This window comes from Bombina bombina, chromosome 12 (assembly GCF_027579735.1).
Source record: "Bombina bombina isolate aBomBom1 chromosome 12, aBomBom1.pri, whole genome shotgun sequence".
Lineage (NCBI taxonomy): Eukaryota > Metazoa > Chordata > Amphibia > Anura > Bombinatoridae > Bombina > Bombina bombina.
Window position 1 is genome coordinate 125,492,682 of NC_069510.1, and position 11,984 is coordinate 125,504,665.

Below are 11,984 nucleotides of genomic sequence, written 5' to 3' on the forward strand. Positions count from 1 at the left end.
GTATGGTACCTGTGTACTGTGTGTGTGTGTGTAATGTATGGTACCTGTGTACTGTGTGTGTGTGTGTATGTGTAATGTATGGTACCTGTGTACTGTGTGTGTGTGTGTGTGTGTAATGTATGGTACCTGTGTACTGTGTGTGTGTATATATATGTGTAATGTATGGTACCTGTGTACTGTGTGTGTGTGTATATGTGTAATGTATGGTACCTGTGTACTGTGTGTGTGTGTGTGTATATATGTCTAATGTATGGTACCTGTGTACTGTGTGTGTGTGTAATGTATGGTACCTGTGTACTGTGTGTGTGTGTGTGTGTAATGTATGGTACCTGTGTACTGTGTGTGTGTGTGTGTGTGTGTATATATGTCTAATATATGGTACCTGTGTACTGTGTGTGTATGTGTAATGTATGGTACCTGTGTACTGTGTGTGTGTGTGTGTGTATATATGTGTAATGTATGGTACCTGTGTACTGTGTGTGTGTGTATATGTGTAATGTATGGTACCTGTGTACTGTGTGTGTGTGTGTGTGTGTGTGTATGTGTAATGTATGGTACCTGTGTACTGTGTGTGTGTATGTGTAATGTATGGTACCTGTGTACTGTGTGTGTGTGTGTGTATGTGTAATGTATGGTACCTGTGTGTGTGTATGTATGTGTAATGTATGGTACCTGTGTACTGTGTGTGTATGTGTAATGTATGGAACCTGTGTACTGTGTGTGTGTGTGTATGTGTAATGTATGGTACCTGTGTGTGTGTATGTATGTGTAATGTATGGTACCTGTGTACTGTGTGTGTATGTGTAATGTATGGTACCTGTGTACTGTGTGTGTGTGTGTAATGTATGGTACCTGTGTACTGTGTGTGTGTGTATATATGTGTAATGTATGGTACCTGTGTACTGTGTGTGTGTGTGTAATGTATGGTACCTGTGTACTGTGTGTGTGTGTGTGTGTGTGTATATATGTCTAATATATGGTACCTGTGTACTGTGTGTGTGTGTGTATGTGTAATGTATGGTACCTGTGTACTGTGTGTGTGTGTGTGTGTGTGTATATGTGTAATGTATGGTACCTGTGTACTGTGTGTGTGTGTATATGTGTAATGTATGGTACCTGTGTACTGTGTGTGTGTGTGTGTAATGTATGGTACCTGTGTACTGTGTGTGTGTATGTGTAATGTATGGTACCTGTGTACTGTGTGTGTGTGTGTGTATGTGTAATGTATGGTACCTGTGTGTGTGTATGTATGTGTAATGTATGGTACCTGTGTACTGTGTGTGTATGTGTAATGTATGGAACCTGTGTACTGTGTGTGTGTGTGTATGTGTAATGTATGGTACCTGTGTGTGTGTATGTATGTGTAATGTATGGTACCTGTGTACTGTGTGTGTATATGTGTAATGTATGGTACCTGTGTACTGTGTGTGTGTGTGTAATGTATGGTACCTGTGTACTGTGTGTGTATGTAATGTATGGTTACTGTGTGTATGTGTAATGTATGGTACCTGTGTACTGTGTGTGTGTGTGTGTATGTGTAATGTATGGTTACTGTGTGTATGTGTAATGTATGGTACCTGTGTACTGTGTGTGTGTGTGTGTGTGTGTATATATGTGTAATGTATGGTACCTGTGTACTGTGTGTGTGTGTATATGTGTAATGTATGGTACCTGTGTACTGTGTGTGTGTGTGTAATGTATGGTACCTGTGTACTGTGTGTGTGTGTGTATGTAATGTATGGTTACTGTGTGTATGTGTAATGTATGGTACCTGTGTACTGTGTGTATGTGTAATGTATGGTTACTGTGTGTATGTGTAATGTATGGTACCTGTGTACTGTGTGTGTGTGTGTGTGTGTGTATATGTGTAATGTATGGTACCTGTGTACTGTGTGTGTGTGTGTGTGTGTAATGTATGGTACCTGTGTACTGTGTGTGTGTGTGTGTGTATGTAATGTATGGTTACTGTGTGTATGTGTAATGTATGGTACCTGTGTACTGTGTGTGTGTGTGTATGTGTAATGTATGGTTACTGTGTGTATGTGTAATGTATGGTACCTGTGTACTGTGTGTGTGTGTGTGTGTATATATGTGTAATGTATGGTACCTGTGTACTGTGTGTGTGTGTGTGTGTGTAATGTATGGTACCTGTGTACTGTGTGTGTGTGTGTATGTAATGTATGGTTACTGTGTGTATGTGTAATGTATGGTACCTGTGTACTGTGTGTGTGTGTGTGTGTGTATGTGTAATGTATGGTTACTGTGTGTATGTGTAATGTATGGTACCTGTGTACTGTGTGTGTGTGTGTGTGTGTGTGTATATATGTGTAATGTATGGTACCTGTGTACTGTGTGTGTGTATATGTGTAATGTATGGTACCTGTGTACTGTGTGTGTGTGTATGTGTAATGTATGGTACCTGTGTACTGTGTGTGTGTGTATATATGTGTAATGTATGGTACCTGTGTACTGTGTGTGTGTGTGTGTATATGTGTAATGTATGGTACCTGTGTACTGTGTGTGTGTATATGTGTAATGTATGGTACCTGTGTACTGTGTGTGTGTGTGTAATGTATGGTACCTGTGTACTGTGTGTGTGTGTGTATATGTGTAATGTATGGTACCTGTGTACTGTGTGTGTGTGTGTATGTGTAATGTATGGTACCTGTGTACTGTGTGTGTGTGTGTGTATATATGTGTAATGTATGGTACCTGTGTACTGTGTGTGTGTGTGTGTGTGTATATGTGTAATGTATGGTACCTGTGTACTGTGTGTGTGTATATGTGTAATGTATGGTACCTGTGTACTGTGTGTGTGTGTGTGTAATGTATGGTACCTGTGTACTGTGTGTGTGTGTGTGTGTATATGTGTAATGTATGGTACCTGTGTACTCTGTGTGTGTGTATATATGTGTAATGTATGGTACCTGTGTACTGTGTGTGTGTGTATATGTGTAATGTATGGTACCTGTGTACTGTGTGTGTGTGTATATGTGTAATGTATGGTACCTGTGTACTCTGTGTGTGTGTGTGTATATATATGTGTAATGTATGGTACCTGTGTACTGTGTGTGTGTATATATGTGTAATGTATGGTACCTGTGTACTGTGTGTGTGTATATGTGTAATGTATGGTACCTGTGTACTGTGTGTGTGTGTGTGTAATGTATGGTACCTGTGTACTGTGTGTGTGTGTATATGTGTAATGTATGGTACCTGTGTACTGTGTGTGTGTGTGTAATGTATGGTTACTGTGTGTATGTGTAATGTATGGTTACTGTGTGTATGTGTAATGTATGGTTACTGTGTGTATATGTGTAATGTATGGTACCTGTGTACTGTGTGTGTGTGTGTATGTGTAATGTATGGTACCTGTGTACTGTGTGTGTGTGTGTATATGTGTTATGTATGGTACCTGTGTACTGTGTGTGTGTGTGTAATGTATGGTACCTGTGTACTGTGTGTGTGTGTATATGTGTAATGTATGGTACCTGTGTACTGTGTGTGTGTGTAATGTATGGTTACTGTGTGTATGTGTAATGTATGGTTACTGTGTGTATGTGTAATGTATGGTTACTGTGTGTATGTGTAATGTATGGTACCTGTGTACTGTGTGTGTATATATGTGTAATGTATGGTACCTGTGTACTGTGTGTGTGTAATGTATGGTATCTATGTACTGTGTGTGTGTGTGTGTGTGTATATGTGTAATGTATGGTACCTGTGTACTGTGTGTGTATGTGTAATGTATGGTTACTGTGTGTATGTGTAATGTATGGTACCTGTGTACTGTGTGTGTGTGTGTGTGTGTGTATATATGTGTAATGTATGGTACCTGTGTACTGTGTGTGTGTGTATATATGTGTAATGTATGGTACCTGTGTACTGTGTGTGTGTATATGTGTAATGTATGGTACCTGTGTACTGTGTGTATGTGTATATATGTGTAATGTATGGTACCTGTGTACTGTGTGTGTATGTGTAATGTATGGTACCTGTGTACTGTGTGTGTGTGTGTGTGTGTGTGTATGTGTAATGTATGGTACCTGTGTACTGTGTGTGTGTTTGTATATGTGTAATGTATGGTACCTGTGTACTGTGTGTGTGTATGTGTAATGTATGGTACCTGTGTACTGTGTGTGTATATGTGTAATGTATGGTACCTGTGTACTGTGTGTGTGTTTGTATATGTGTAATGTATGGTACCTGTGTACTGTGTGTGTGTATGTGTAATGTATGGTACCTGTGTACTGTGTGTGTGTGTGTGTAATGTATGGTACCTGTGTACTGTGTGTGTGTTTGTATATGTGTAATGTATGGTACCTGTGTACTGTGTGTGTGTATATACAATTAGAAACAAGGGGAACAGCACACATCTAGAGGTAAGTGCACGGTAGACCTCAGGGCGCTGCCAAGCCTTGAAACAGTATACACAAGGAAGAGCAAGGTCTCAGCACTTAAAATACTTTATTTTGCACAGTCAGCGACGTTTCGGGGTCACAGCCCCTTATTCATGCTTGGTAGTTAGATATAGGCCTATTAGATCTTTAAATACCTTAAATTTGGCGCCATTTCCACTTTAACTGGGAGAAGGGCTCTCTCTAATGGCCAAAATTATGCATGCACCAACATTTATAAATACATTGTAACTAAAATCACAATGTTACAAAACATATAATTACACAAGTTCATAGAAACAAACTTTCTTAAAACAATTCAAATTCCTCCTGTTCACTATGGATGTACGTAGTTTGTACACGTCCATAAAACATGAAACGGCATATCCATAATAAGAAAAACATTGATGGTGAACAGGAGGTATAATCAAGGTCAAGTGAAATTTATTGAGGATTTACTGAGTGTTATTCTTTATTGGAACTACTTCATTTTTCAGGACAACTGGTATGTCCAGGTGAGGGGCACAGCAATGGGCTCCAACGTAGCCCCATCATACGCCAACCTCTTCATGAGTGAGTTTGAAGAGAGTGTTGTCTATAAGAATGATTTATTCAAACAATTTGGAGCCATATGGTGGAGATATATAGACAATATTTTTGGCGTATGGTGGGGCAGTGTGGAGTCCCTTATACAGTTTGTGGGAGAGCTCAATTCTGAAGTGAGGGATCTTTTCTTCACATTGAATTATAGTGAAGAGAGCATACCTTTCCTGGACAAACTAGTTCTCAAAAAAGGACACCTACTTGAATTTGACCTATATAGGAAGGAGACTGACAAAAATAGCATATTAAAGTACAACAGCTTTCATCCTAGGCCACTAGTGAACTCCCTACCTAGGAGTCAATTGCTAAGAGTCAGCAGGCTTGTGGATAATAAGGAGACATGTAAGGTGAGGTTTAGAGAAATGTCTAAAAAGTTTGACGGGATACCCTAGAAAACTTTTGGAGCATACTATGGAGACTGTAGGTGACATCAGGGATAAAAACCCCAAGGAAAATAGTCTGGTTTTTGTTAGTCAGTACAGCCCTTTAAGTAATAAGATATCCGGTTTGATATGTAAAAACTGGCATATACTCAAAGAGTGTAATACTAATATTGTACAACTACAGGAACCACCTATAATGGCACATAAAAGGGTCAAAAGCTTAAGAGATCAACTAGTTCATACAGATGTAGGATCCAATATACAAAGTAGACAACTCTTGTTGAGCAAAAAGAACATGGGGACTTTCCCTTGCTTGAATTGCATGAGTTGTCATGCAGTAATAAAAGGAGTATTTTTTCATCATCCACATAGTGGGAAAAAGTTTGCAATCAAGGGGTATTATACTTGTGAAACCACCCATGTTGTGTATCTCATAAAGTGTCCATGTGCCTTTATCTATATAGGGGAGACCACCCGTAAGGTGAGAGATCGTATAAGGCAGCACATGTCTAACATCAGATGCAAAAATAAAGAGGCTCCATTGTCCAATAATTTTTTTAGAAAAAGGACATAACATCAGCCAACTAAGGGGGCAGGTCATTGACCATATTCCCCCTAATAGAAGAGGTATTGATAGGGAACGTTTACTAAAACAAAGAGAGATGTGGTGGGTGCATAAATAAGATAGTATGACACCAAAAGGTCTCAATAGGGACTTTGACTTGAGTTGTTTTTTCTAATGTCTCTTGTAGTCTGCTCCTTGAGAGTTAAACACATATCTCTCTATCCCTGTTATTCACATTCTCTGTAATTCATTCTAGCTCTGATATGTTTTTAGTATTTTCATGAATTGTTTTAAGAAAGTTTGTTTCTATGAACTTGTGTAATTATATGTTTTGTAACATTGTGATTTTAGTTACAATGTATTTATAAATGTTGGTGCATGCATAATTTTGGCCATTAGAGGGAGCCCTTCTCCCAGTTAGAGTGGAAATGGCGCCAAACTTAAGGTATTTAAAGAGCTAATAGGCCTATATCTAACTACCAAGCATGAATAAGGGGCTGTGACCCCGAAACGTCGCTGACTGTGCAAAATAAAGTATTTTAAGTGCTAGAGACCTTGCTCTTCCTTGTGTGTGTGTATATGTGTAATGTATGGTACCTCTGTACTCTGTGTGTATGTGTAATGTATGGTACCTGTGTACTGTGTGTGTGTATATATGTGTAATGTATGGTACCTGTGTACTGTGTGTGTGTATATATGTGTAATGTATGGTACCTGTGTACTGTGTGTGTGTATATATGTGTAATGTATGGTACCTGTGTACTGTGTGCGTGTATATATGTGTAATGTATGGTACCTGTGTACTGTGTGTGTGTATATGTGTAATGTATGGTACCTGTGTACTGTGTGTGTGTGTGTGTGTGTGTATATATGTGTAATGTATGGTACCTGTGTACTGTGTGTGTGTGTGTATATATGTGTAATGTATGGTACCTGTGTACTGTGTGTGTGTATATATGTGTAATGTATGGTACCTGTGTACTGTGTGTGTGTGTATATATGTGTAATGTATGGTACCTGTGTACTGTGTGTGTGTATATATGTGTAATGTATGGTACCTGTGTACTGTGTGTGTGTGTGTGTGTGTGTGTGTATATATGTGTAATGTATGGTACCTGTGTACTGTGTGTGTGTGTGTGTGTGTGTGTGTGTGTGTGTGTATATATATGTAATGTATGGTACCTGTGTACTGTGTGTGTGTATATATGTGTAATGTATGGTACCTGTGTACTGTGTGTGTGTATATATGTGTAATGTATGGTACCTGTGTACTGTGTGTGTGTATATGTGTAATGTATGGTACCTGTGTACTGTGTGTGTGTATATGTGTAATGTATGGTACCTGTGTACTGTGTGTGTGTGTGTGTGTGTGTGTGTGTATATATGTGTAATGTATGGTACCTGTGTACTGTGTGTGTGTATATATGTGTAATGTATGGTACCTGTGTACTGTGTGTGTGTATATATGTGTAATGTATGGTACCTGTGTACTGTGTGTGTGTATATGTGTAATGTATGGTACTTGTGTACTGTGTGTGTGTATATATGTGTAATGTATGGTACCTGTGTACTGTGTGTGTGCGTATATGTGTAATGTATGGTACCTGTGTACTGTGTGTGTGTATATATGTGTAATGTATGGTACCTGTGTACTGTGTGTGTGTGTATGTGTAATGTATGGTACCTGTGTACTGTGTGTGTGTGTGTGTAATGTATGGTACCTGTGTACTGTGTGTGTGTATGTGTAATGTATGGTACCTGTGTACTCTGTGTGTGTGTATATGTGTAATGTATGGTACCTGTGTACTGTGTGTGTGTATATATGTGTAATGTATGGTACCTGTGTACTGTGTGTGTGTGTAATGTATGGTACCTGTGTACTGTGTGTGTGTAATGTATGGTACCTGTGTACTGTGTGTGTGTGTGTAATGTATGGTACCTGTGTACTCTGTGTGTATGTGTAATGTATGGTACCTGTGTACTGTGTGTGTGTATGTGTAATGTATGGTACCTGTGTACTGTGTGTGTGTATGTGTGTGTGTGTAATGTATGGTACCTGTGTACTGTGTGTGTGTATGTGTAATGTATGGTACTTGTGTACTGTGTGTGTGTGTATGTATAATGTATGGTACTTGTGTACTGTGTGTATGTGTAATGTATGGTACCTGTGTACTGTGTGTGTGTGTATGTGTAATGTATGGTACCTGTGTACTGTGTGTGTGTATGTGTGTGTGTAATGTATGGTACCTGTGTACTGTGTGTGTGTATGTGTAATGTATGGTACCTGTGTACTGTGTGTGTGTATATATGTGTAATGTATCGTACCTGTGTACTGTGTGTGTGTGTGTAATGTATGGTACCTGTGTACTGTGAGTGTGTATGTGTAATGTATGGTACCTGTGTACTGTGTGTGTGTATGTGTAATGTATGGTACCTGTGTACTGTGTGTGTGTGTGTGTGTAATGTATGGTACCTGTGTACTGTGTGTGTGTGTGTGTGTAATGTATGGTACCTGTGTACTGTGTGTGTGTATGTGTAATGTATGGTACTTGTGTACTGTGTGTGTGTGTATGTATAATGTATGGTTACTGTGTGTATGTGTAATGTATGGTACCTGTGTACTGTGTGTGTGTATATGTGTAATGTATGGTACCTGTGTACTCTGTGTGTGTGTGTAATGTATGGTACCTGTGTACTGTGTGTGTGTGTGTGTGTATAATGTATGGTTACTGTGTGTATGTTTAATGTATGGTACCTGTGTACTGTGTGTGTGTGTGTGTGTGTAATGTATGGTACCTGTGTACTCTGTGTGTGTGTGTGTGTATGTGTAATGTATGGTACCTGTGTACTGTGTGTGTGTGTGTGTAATGTATGGTACCTGTGTATTGTGTGTGTGTATTGTGTATGTGTAATGTATGGTACCTGTGTACTGTGTGTGTGTATGTGTAATGTATGGAACCTGTGTACTGTGTGTGTGTGTATGTGTAATGTATGGTACCTGTGTACTGTGTGTGTGTATGTGTAATGTATGGTACTTGTGTACTGTGTGTGTGTGTATGTATAATGTATGGTTACTGTGTGTATGTGTAATGTATGGTACCTGTGTACTGTGTGTATGTGTAATGTATGGCACCTGTGTGCTGTGTATGTGTAATGTATGGTACCTGTGTACTCTGTGTGTGTATGTGTAATGTATGGTACCTGTGTACTCTGTGTGTGTATGTGTAATGTATGGTACCTATGTAATGTATGGTACCTGTGTACTGTGTGTGTTTGTATATGTGTAATGTATGGTACCTGTGTGTGTATGTGTAATGTATGGTACCTGTGTGTGTATGTGTAATGTATAGTACCTGTTTGTGTATGTGTAATGTATATATGTGTAATGTATGGTACCTGTGTACTGTGTGTGTGTGTGTAATGTATGGTACCTGTGTACTGTGTGTGTGTGTAATGTATGGTACCTGTGTACTGTGTGTGTGTGTAATGTATGGTACCTGTGTACTGTGTGTGTGTGTGTGTATGTGTAATGTATGGTACCTGTGTACTGTGTGTGTGTATGTGTAATGTATGGTTACTTTGTGTATGTGTAATGTATGGTACCTGTGTACTGTGTGTGTGTATATGTGTAATGTATGGTACCTGTGTACTGTGTGTGTGTGTATGTGTAATGTATGGTACCTGTGTACTGTGTGTGTGTATATGTGTAATGTATGGTACCTGTGTACTGTGTGTGTGTGTGTGTGTGTGTGTGTATAATGTATGGTTACTGTGTGTATGTGTAATGTATGGTACCTGTGTACTGTGTGTGTGTATGTGTAATGTATGGTACCTGTGTACTGTGTGTGTGTATATGTGTAATGTATGGTACCTGTGTACTGTGTGTGTGTGTGTGTGTGTGTGTAATGTATGGTACCTGTGTACTGTGTGTGTGTGTGTGTGTAATGTATGGTACCTGTGTACTCTGTGTGTGTGTGTATATATGTGTAATGTATGGTACCTGTGTACTGTGTGTGTAATGTATGGTACCTGTGTATTGTGTGTGTGTATTGTGTATGTTTAATGTATGGTACCTGTGTACTGTGTGTGTGTATGTGTAATGTATGGAACCTGTGTACTGTGTGTGTGTATGTGTAATGTATGGTACCTGTGTACTGTGTGTGTGTATGTGTAATGTATGGTACTTGTGTACTGTGTGTGTGTGTATGTATAATGTATGGTTACTGTGTGTATGTGTAATGTATGGTACTTGTGTACTGTGTGTGTGTGTATGTATAATGTATGGTTACTGTGTGTATGTGTAATGTATGGTACCTGTGTACTGTGTGTATGTGTAATGTATGGCACCTGTGTGCTGTGTATGTGTAATGTATGGTACCTGTGTACTCTGTGTGTGTATGTGTAATGTATGGTACCTGTGTACTCTGTGTGTGTATGTGTAATGTATGGTACCTATGTAATGTATGGTACCTGTGTACTGTGTGTGTTTGTATATGTGTAATGTATGGTACCTGTGTGTGTATGTGTAATGTATAGTACCTGTTTGTGTATGTGTAATGTATATATGTGTAATGTATGGTACCTGTGTACTGTGTGTGTGTGTGTAATGTATGGTACCTGTGTACTGTGTGTGTGTGTGTAATGTATGGTACCTGTGTACTGTGTGTATGTGTAATGTATGGTACATGTGTACTGTGTGTGTGTGTATGTGTAATGTATGGTACCTGTGTACTGTGTGTGTGTATGTGTAATGTATGGTGTGTGTGTATGTATATATGTGTAATGTATGGTACCTGTGTACTGTGTGTGTGTGTATGTGTAATGTATGGTACCTGTGTAATGTATGGTACCTGTGTACTGTGTGTGTGTATGTGTAATGTATGGTTACTGTGTGTATGTGTAATGTATGGTACCTGTGTACTGTGTGTGTGTGTGTGTAATGTATGGTACCTGTGTACTGTGTGTGTGTGTAATGTATGGTACCTGTGTACTGTGTGTATGTGTAATGTATGGTACATGTGTACTGTGTGTGTGTGTGTATGTGTAATGTATGGTACCTGTGTACTGTGTGTGTGTATGTGTAATGTATGGTGTGTGTGTGTGTGTATATATGTGTAATGTATGGTACCTGTGTACTGTGTGTGTGTGTATGTGTAATGTATGGTACCTGTGTAATGTATGGTACCTGTGTACTGTGTGTGTGTATGTGTAATGTATGGTTACTTTGTGTATGTGTAATGTATGGTACCTGTGTACTGTGTGTGTGTATATGTGTAATGCATGGTACCTGTGTACTCTGTGTGTGTGTATGTGTAATGTATGGTACCTGTGTACTGTGTGTGTGTAATGTATGGTGCCTGTGTACTGTGTGTGTGTGTGTGTGTAATGTATGGTACCTGTGTACTGTGTGTGTGTGTGTGTGTGTGTAATGTATGGTACCTGTGTACTGTGTGTGTGTGTGTAATGTATAGTACCTGTGTGTGTGTGTATGTGTAATGTATGGTACCTGTGTACTGTGTGTGTGTAATGTATGGTGCCTGTGTACTGTGTGTGTGTATATGTGTAATGTATAGTACCTGTGTACTGTGTGTGTGTGTAATGTATGGTACCTGTGTACTGTGTATGTGCGTATATGTGTAATTTATGGTACCTGTGTACTGTGTGTGTAATGTATGGTACCTGTGTACTGTGTGTGTGTAATGTATGGTACCTGTGTGTGTGTGTGTGTAATGTATGGTACCTGTGTGTGTGTGTGTGTGTGTGTAATGTATGGTACCTGTGTGTGTGTAATGTATGGTACCTGTGTGTGTGTGTGTGTGTGTAATGTATGGTACCTGTGTGTGTGTATGTGTAATGTATGGTACCTGTGTACTGTGTGTGTGTGTATGTGTAATGTATGGTACCTGTGTACTGTGTGTGTGTGTGTGTATGTGTAATGTATGGTACCTGTGTACTGTGTGTGTGTGTGTAATGTATGGTACCTGTGTACTGTGTGTGTGTAATGTATGGTACCTGTGTACTGTGTGTGTGTGTGTA

The 11,984-nt window shown here is 39.2% G+C and overlaps 1 long non-coding RNA gene across 1 annotated transcript; it reads right to left on the bottom strand.

Annotated features, from left to right (window-relative positions):
* Positions 1 to 290: 290 nt before the first annotated feature.
* On the bottom strand, positions 291 to 11,467 carry LOC128642766 (uncharacterized). The gene is made up of 3 exons (XR_008399704.1): positions 11,388 to 11,467; positions 7,822 to 7,852; positions 291 to 329 (listed from the first exon to the last, which is right to left on the bottom strand). It is a non-coding gene; the product is annotated as an uncharacterized LOC128642766 (long non-coding RNA).
* Between the last annotated feature and the right edge of the window lie 517 nt (positions 11,468 to 11,984).